A 9,318-nucleotide genomic window follows, 5' to 3' on the forward strand; every position below is an offset into this window, starting at 1 on the left:
TAGGATAGAGGATAGGATAGGATAGAAGATAGGATAGGATAGAGGATAGGATAGGGTATAGGAGAGGATAGGTGATTTGATAGGATAGATATAGGGTAGGATAGAAGATAGGATAGGCTAGATGATAGGATAGGATAGAGGATAGGATAGGATAGAGGATAGGATATGATAGAGGATAGTATAGGATAAAGGATAGGATAGAGGATAGGATAGAGGATAGGATAGGGGATTTTATAGGATAGAGGATAGGATAGGATAGAGGATAGGATAGACGATAGGATAGGATAGAGGATAGGATAGGATAGAGGATAGGATAGGATAGAGGAGAGGATAGGATAGAGGATTGGATAGGATAGAGGATAGGATAGGATAGAGGATAGGATAGGATAGAGGATAGGATAGAGGATAGGATAGAGGATAGGATAGGATAGAGGATAGGATAGGATAGAGGAGAGGATAGGATAGAGGATAGGATAGGATAGGATAGGATAGAGGATTGGATAGAGGATAGGATAGGATAGAGGATATTATAGGATAGAGGATAGGATAGGATAGAGGATAGGATAGGATAGAGGATAGGATAGGATAGAGGATAGGATAGGATAGAGGATAGGATAGGATAGAGGATAGGATAGGATAGGATAGAGGATAGGATAGGATAGGATAGAGGATAGGATAGGATAGAGGATAGGATAGGATAGAGGATAGGATAGGGGATTTGATAGGATAGAGGATAGGATAGGATAGAGGATAGGATAGACGATAGGATAGGATAGAGGATAGGATAGGATAGAGGATAGGATAGAGGATAGGATAGGATAGAGGACAGGATAGGATAGAGGATTGGATAGGATACAGGAAAGGATAGGATTGAGGATAGATGATAGGATAGGATAGAGGATAGGATAGGATAGAGGATTGGATAGGATAGAGGATAGATGATAGGATAGGATAGAGGATAGGATAGGGGATTTGATAGGATAGAGGATAGGATAGGATAGGATAGAGGATAGGATAGACGATAGGATAGGATAGAGGATAGGATAGGATAGGGGATAGGATAGGATAGAGGACAGGATAGGATAGAGGATTGGATAGGGTACAGGAAAGGATAGGATTGAGGATAGATGATAGGATAGGACAGAGGATAGGATAGGATAGAGGATAGGATAGGATAGAGGATATGATAGACGATATGATGGGATAGAGGATAGGGTAGGATAGAAGATAGGATAGGATAGATGATAGGATAGGATAGAGGATAGGATAGGATAGAGGAAAGGATAGGATAGAGGATAGGATAGGATAGAGGATAGGATAGGATAGAGGATAGGATAGAGGATAGGATAGAGGATAGGATAGGGGATTTGATAGGATAGAGGATAGGATAGGATAGAGGATAGGATAGACGATAGGATAGGATAGACGATAGGATAGGATAGGATAGAGGATAGGATAAGATAGAGGATAGGATAGGATAGAGGATAAGATAGGATAGAGGATAGGATAGGATAGAGGATAGGATAGGATAGAGGATAGGATAGGATACAGGAAAGGATAGGATGGAGGATAGATGATAGGATAGGATAGAGGCTGGCATAGGATACAGGATAGGATAGGATAGAGGATAGGATAGGATAGAGGATAGGATAGGATAGAGGATAGGATAGGATAGAGGATAGGATAGGATAGAGGATAGGATAGGATAGAAGATAGGATAGGATAGAGGATAGGATAGGACAGAGGATAGGATAGGGGATTTGATAGGATAGAGGATAGGATAGACGATAGGATAGGATAGAGGATAGGATAGGATAGAGGATAGGATAGGATAGAGGATTGGATAGGACACAGGACAGGATAGGATACAGGATAGGATAGGGGATTTGATAGGATAGAGGATTGGATGGGACAGAGGATAGGATAGACGATAGGATAGGGTAGAGGATAGGGTAGGATAGAGGATAGGATAGGATAGAGGATAAGATAGGATAGAGGATAGGATAGACGATAGGATAGGATAGAGGATAGGATAGGATAGAGGATAGGATAGGATAGAGGATAGGATAGGATAGAGGATAGGATAGGATAGAGGATAGGATAGGATAGAGGATAGTATAGGATAAAGGATAGGATAGAGGATAGGATAGAGGATAGGATAGGGGATTTGATAGGATAGAGGATAGGATAGGATAGAGGATAGGATAGGATAGAGGAGAGGATAGGATAGAGGATAGGATAGGATAGAGGATAGGATAGGATAGAGGATAGGATAGGATAGAGGATAGGATAGGACAGAGGATAGGATAGGATAGAGGATAGGATAGGATAGAGGATTGGATATGATAGAGGATAGATGATAGGATAGGATAGAGGATAGGATAGGGGATTTGATAGGATAGAGGATAGGATAGGATAGGACAGAGGATAGGATAGGGGATTTGATAGGATAGAGGATAGGATAGGATAGAAGATAGGATCGGATAGAGGATAGGATAGGATAGAGGATAGGATAGTATAGAGGATAGGATAGGATAGAGGATAGGATAGACGATAGGATAGGATAGAGGATAGGATAGGATAGAGGATAGGATAGGATAGAGAATAGGATAGGATAGAGGATAGGATAGGATAGAGGATAGGATAGGACAGAGGATAGGATAGACGTTAGGATAGGATAGAGGATAGGATAGGATAGAGGATAGGATAGGATAGAGCATAGGATAGGGGATTGGATAGGATAGGATAGAGGATAGGGTAGGATAGAGGATAGGATAGAGGATAGGATAGGATAGAGGACAGGATAGGATAGAGGATAGGATAGGATAGAGGATAGGATAGGATAGAGGATTGGATAGGATAGAGGATAGATGATAGGATAGGATAGAGGATAGGATAGGGGATTTGATAGGATAGAGGATAGGATAGGATAGAGGATAGGATAGGATAGATGATAAGATAGACGATAGGATAGGATAGATGATAGGATAGACGATAGGATAGGATAGAGGATAGGATAGGATACAGGAAAGGATAGGATGGAGGATAGATGATAGGATAGGATAGAGGCTGGCATAGGATACAGGATAGGATAGGATCCCCCCCCCCCCCCCCCCCGGATGGGGGCGGAGAGGGTAGGGAGGGCGCGGGGGTCTCCCCCGCGCCAACGTGTGCCCCCGGTTGTGGGGGGCGGAGTGGGGCTGGCGCGGGGAGTCTCCCCGCGCCCTGTTATGCCCCCACAACTGGGGGCGGTGAACTCGGGGGCCCGGGGTGTGAGCTGACCCGGGCCCCCGGGGGGGAGCATAGCTCCCCCCGTGATAGGCCGACACCCCCCGGGTTAGTTTCCCGGTGTAGGGGGGTGTCGGTCCGTCCCTCCCCGATTGGGGAGGGGGATCCGTGGGGGGTATTGGGTGAGGAAGGGTCGAGGCGTGCCGGATCACGCCTCCGACGGCCCTTCCTTCCGGTGGCGGCGTCTTCTTGCCCCGGCCGGGGCTGGTTCCTTCGGGATACCGGCTCCGAGCGGGGCACGAAGACTCCGGGAGCTGTGGGTGGACCGAGCTGGGGCTCGGGAAGCCCAATCCGAAGGCTCCAGGGATGGGGACACCGGGCGGGTCCCTCCGCCCGGGGTCTTATAGCGTAGGCAGTGGGGGAGGTTAACCCCTCCCCCGGGGCATGATGATAGCTGGGAGGTGTCCTGTTGAGTACTCGCGTGATCCAGGCACCTCCCGTGTAGCTTAGGTGGGCGTGAGGTTTTAGTGGGTAGTCTCCGGGGGCTCCGCCCCCCGGAGAGAATCCCACATAACCCCGGCTTCCCCCAGGGAGTCGGGGTATGTATAAAACATTTCCTCACGATAAAAAAAAAAAAAAAAAAAAAAAAAAGGATAGGATAGGATAGAGGATAGGATAGGATAGAGGATAGGATAGGATAGAGGATAGGATAGGATAGAGGATAGGATAGGATAGAGGATAGGATAGGATAGAAGATAGGATAGGATAGAGGATAGGATAGGACAGAGGATAGGATAGGGGATTTGATAGGATAGAGGATAGGATAGACGATAGGATAGGATAGAGGATAGGATAGGATAGAGGATAGGATAGGATAGAGGATTGGATAGGACACAGGACAGGATAGGATACAGGATAGGATAGGGGATTTGATAGGATAGAGGATTGGATGGGACAGAGGATAGGATAGACGATAGGATAGGGTAGAGGATAGGGTAGGATAGAGGATAGGATAGGATAGAGGATAAGATAGGATAGAGGATAGGATAGACGATAGGATAGGATAGAGGATAGGATAGGATAGAGGATAGGATAGGATAGAGGATAGGATAGGATAGAGGATAGGATAGGATAGAGGATAGGATAGGATAGAGGATAGGATAGACGATAGGATAGGATAGAGGATAGGATAGACGATAGGATAGGATAGAGGATAGGATAGGATACAGGAAAGGATAGGATGGAGGATAGATGATAGGATAGGATAGAGGCTGGCATAGGATACAGGATAGGATAGGATAGAGGATAGGATAGGATAGAGGATAGGATAGGATAGAGGATAGGATAGGATAGAGGATAGGATACGATAGAGGATAGGATAGGATAGAGGATAGGATAGGATAGAGGATAGGATAGGATAGAAGATAGGATAGGATAGAGCATAGGATAGGGGATTGGATAGGATAGGATAGAGGATAGGCTAGGATAGAGGATAGGATAGAGGATAGGATAGGATAGAGGACAGGATAGGATAGAGGATAGGATAGGATAGAGGATTGGATAGGATAGAGGATAGATGATAGGATAGGATAGAGGATAGGATAGGGGATTTGATAGGATAGAGGATAGGATAGGATAGAAGATAGGATAGGATAGAGGATAGGATAGGACAGAGGATAGGATAGGGGATTTGATAGGATAGAGGATAGGATAGACGATAGGATAGGATAGAGGATAGGATAGGATAGAGGATAGGATAGGATAGAGGATTGGATAGGACACAGGACAGGATAGGATACAGGATAGGATAGGGGATTTGATAGGATAGAGGATAGGATTGGACAGAGGATAGGATAGACGATAGGATAGGGTAGAGGATAGGGTAGGATAGAGGATAGGATAGGATAGAGGATAAGATAGGATAGAGGATAGGATAGACGATAGGATAGGATAGAGGATAGGATAGGATAGAGGATAGGATAGGATAGAGGATAGGATAGGATAGAAGATAGGATAGGATAGAGGATAGGATAGGATAGAGGATAGGATAGGGGATTTGATAGGATAGAGGATAGGATAGGATAGAAGATAGGATAGGATACAGGATAGGATAGGATAGAGGATAGGATAGGGGATTTGATAGGACAGAGGATAGGATAGGATAGACGATAGGATAGGATAGAGGATAGGATAGGATAGAGGATAGGATAGGACAGAGGCTAGGATAGGGGATTTGATAGGATAGAGGATAGGATAGGATAGAGGATAGGATAGGATAGAGGATAGGATAGGATAGAGGATAGGATAGGATAGAGGATAGGATAGGATAGAGGATAGGATAGGGTAGAGGATAGGATAGGATAGAAGCTAGGATAGGACAGATGATAGGATAGGGGATTTGATAGGATAGAGGATAGGATAGACGATAGGATAGGATAGAGGATTGGATAGGATACAGGATAGGATAGGATAGAGGAGAGGATAGGATAGAGGATTGGATATGATAGAGGATAGGATAGGATAGAGGATAGGATAGAGGATTGGATAGGATACAGGAAAGAATCGGATTGAGGATAGATGATAGGATAGGATAGAGGATTGGATAGGATACAGGATAGGATAGGATAGAGGAGAGGATAGGATAGAGGATTGGATAGGATAGAGGATAGGATAGGATAGAGGATAGGATAGAGGATTGGATAGGATAGAGGATTGGATAGGATACAGGAAAGGATCGGATTGAGGATAGATGATAGGATAGGATAGAGGATTGGATAGGGTACAGGATAGGATAGGATAGAGGATAGGATAGGGGATTTGATAGGATAGAGGATAGGATAGGATAGAGGATAGGATAGACGAAAGTATAGGATAGAGGATAGGATAGAAGATAGGATAGGATAGAGGATAGGATAGGATAGAGGATAGGATAGGATAGAGGATAGGATAGGATAGAGGATAGGATAGACGATAGGATAGGATAGAGGATTGGATAGGATAGAGGATAGGATAGTGGATAGGATAGGATAGAGGATAGGATAGAGGATAGGATAGGATAGAGGATAGGATATTATAGAGGATAGGATAGGACAGAGGATAGGATAGGGGATTTGATAGGATAGAGGATAGGATAGGATAGAGGATAGGATAGGGGATTTGATAGGATAGAGGATAGGATAGGATAGAAGATAGGATAGGATAGAGGATAGGATAGGGTATAGGAGAGGATAGGTGATTTGATAGGATAGATATAGGGTAGGATAGAAGATAGGATAGGCTAGATGATAGGATAGGATAGAGGATAGGATAGGATAGAGGATAGGATATGATAGAGGATAGTATAGGATAAAGGATAGGATAGAGGATAGGATAGAGGATAGGATAGGGGATTTTATAGGATAGAGGATAGGATAGGATAGAGGATAGGATAGACGATAGGATAGGATAGAGGATAGGATAGGATAGAGGATAGGATAGGATAGAGGAGAGGATAGGATAGAGGATTGGATAGGATAGAGGATAGGATAGGATAGAGGATAGGATAGGATAGAGGATAGGATAGAGGATAGGATAGAGGATAGGATAGGATAGAGGATAGGATAGGATAGAGGAGAGGATAGGATAGAGGATAGGATAGGATAGGATAGGATAGAGGATTGGATAGAGGATAGGATAGGATAGAGGATATTATAGGATAGAGGATAGGATAGGATAGAGGATAGGATAGGATAGAGGATAGGATAGGATAGAGGATAGGATAGGATAGAGGATAGGATAGGATAGAGGATAGGATAGGATAGGATAGAGGATAGGATAGGATAGGATAGAGGATAGGATAGGATAGAGGATAGGATAGGATAGAGGATAGGATAGGGGATTTGATAGGATAGAGGATAGGATAGGATAGAGGATAGGATAGACGATAGGATAGGATAGAGGATAGGATAGGATAGAGGATAGGATAGAGGATAGGATAGGATAGAGGACAGGATAGGATAGAGGATTGGATAGGATACAGGAAAGGATAGGATTGAGGATAGATGATAGGATAGGATAGAGGATAGGATAGGATAGAGGATTGGATAGGATAGAGGATAGATGATAGGATAGGATAGAGGATAGGATAGGGGATTTGATAGGATAGAGGATAGGATAGGATAGGATAGAGGATAGGATAGACGATAGGATAGGATAGAGGATAGGATAGGATAGGGGATAGGATAGGATAGAGGACAGGATAGGATAGAGGATTGGATAGGGTACAGGAAAGGATAGGATTGAGGATAGATGATAGGATAGGACAGAGGATAGGATAGGATAGAGGATAGGATAGGATAGAGGATATGATAGACGATATGATGGGATAGAGGATAGGGTAGGATAGAAGATAGGATAGGATAGATGATAGGATAGGATAGAGGATAGGATAGGATAGAGGAAAGGATAGGATAGAGGATAGGATAGGATAGAGGATAGGATAGGATAGAGGATAGGATAGAGGATAGGATAGAGGATAGGATAGGGGATTTGATAGGATAGAGGATAGGATAGGATAGAGGATATGATAGACGATAGGATAGGATAGACGATAGGATAGGATAGGATAGAGGATAGGATAAGATAGAGGATAGGATAGGATAGAGGATAAGATAGGATAGAGGATAGGATAGGATAGAGGATAGGATAGGATAGAGGATAGGATAGAATAGGATAGAGGATAGGATAGGATAGAGGATAGGATAGGATAGAGGATAGGATAGGATAGAGGATAGGATAGGATAGAGGATAGGATAGGATAGAGTATAGGATAGGATAGAGGATAGGATAGGATAGAGGATAGGATAGGATAGAGGATAGTTTAGGATAGAGGATAGGATAGAGGATAGGATAGAGGATAGGATAGGGGATTTGATAGGATAGAGGATAGGATAGGATAGAGGATAGGATAGACGATAGGATAGGATAGAGGATAGGATAGGATAGAGGATAGGATAGAGGATAGGATAGGATAGAGGACAGGATAGGATAGAGGATTTAATAGGATACAGGAAAGGATAGGATTGAGGATAGATGATAGGATTGAGGATAGATGATAGGATAGGATAGAGGATTGGATAGGATAGAGGATAGATGATAGGATAGGAAAGAGGATAGGATAGGATAGAGGATAGGATAGACGATAGGAGAGGATAGAGGATAGGATAGGATAGAGGATAGGATAGGATAGAGGACAGGATAGGATAGAGGATTGGATAGGATACAGGAAAGGATCGGATTGAGGATAGATGATAGGATAGGATAGAGGATTGGATAGGATAGAGGATAGGATAGGATAGAGGATAGGATAGGGGATTTGATAGGATAGGGGATTTGATAGGATAGACAATAGGATAGGATAGAAGATAGGATAGAGCATAGGATAGGGGATTGGATAGGATAGGATAGAGGATAGGGTAGGATAGAGGATAGGATAGAGGATAGGATAAGATACAGGACAGGATAGGATAGAGGGTAGGATAGGATAGAGGATCGGATAGGATATAGGATAGGATAGGATAGAGGATAGGATAGAGGATAGGATAGAGGATAGGATAGGATAGAGGATAGGATAGGATAGAGGATAGGATAGGATAGAGGATAGGATAGGATAGAGGATAGGATAGGATAGAGGATAGGATAGACGATAGGATAGGATAGAGGATTGGATAGGATAGAGGATAGGATAGTGGATAGGATAGGATAGAGGATAGGATAGAGGATAGGATAGGATAGAGGATAGGATATTATAGAGGATAGGATAGGACAGAGGATAGGATAGGGGATTTGATAGGATAGAGTATAGGATAGGATAGAGGATAGGATAGGGGATTTGATAGGATAGAGGATAGGATAGGATAGAAGATAGGATAGGATAGAGGATAGGATAGGGTATAGGAGAGGATAGGTGATTTGATAGGATAGATATAGGGTAGGATAGAAGATAGGATAGGCTAGATGATAGGATAGGATAGAGGATAGGATAGGATAGAGGATAGGATATGATAGAGGATAGTATAGGATAAAGGATAGGATAGAGGATAGGATAGAGGA

This window comes from Halictus rubicundus, unplaced genomic scaffold, assembly GCF_050948215.1.
Source record: "Halictus rubicundus isolate RS-2024b unplaced genomic scaffold, iyHalRubi1_principal scaffold0061, whole genome shotgun sequence".
In the NCBI taxonomy this organism is placed as follows: Eukaryota; Metazoa; Arthropoda; class Insecta; order Hymenoptera; family Halictidae; genus Halictus; species Halictus rubicundus.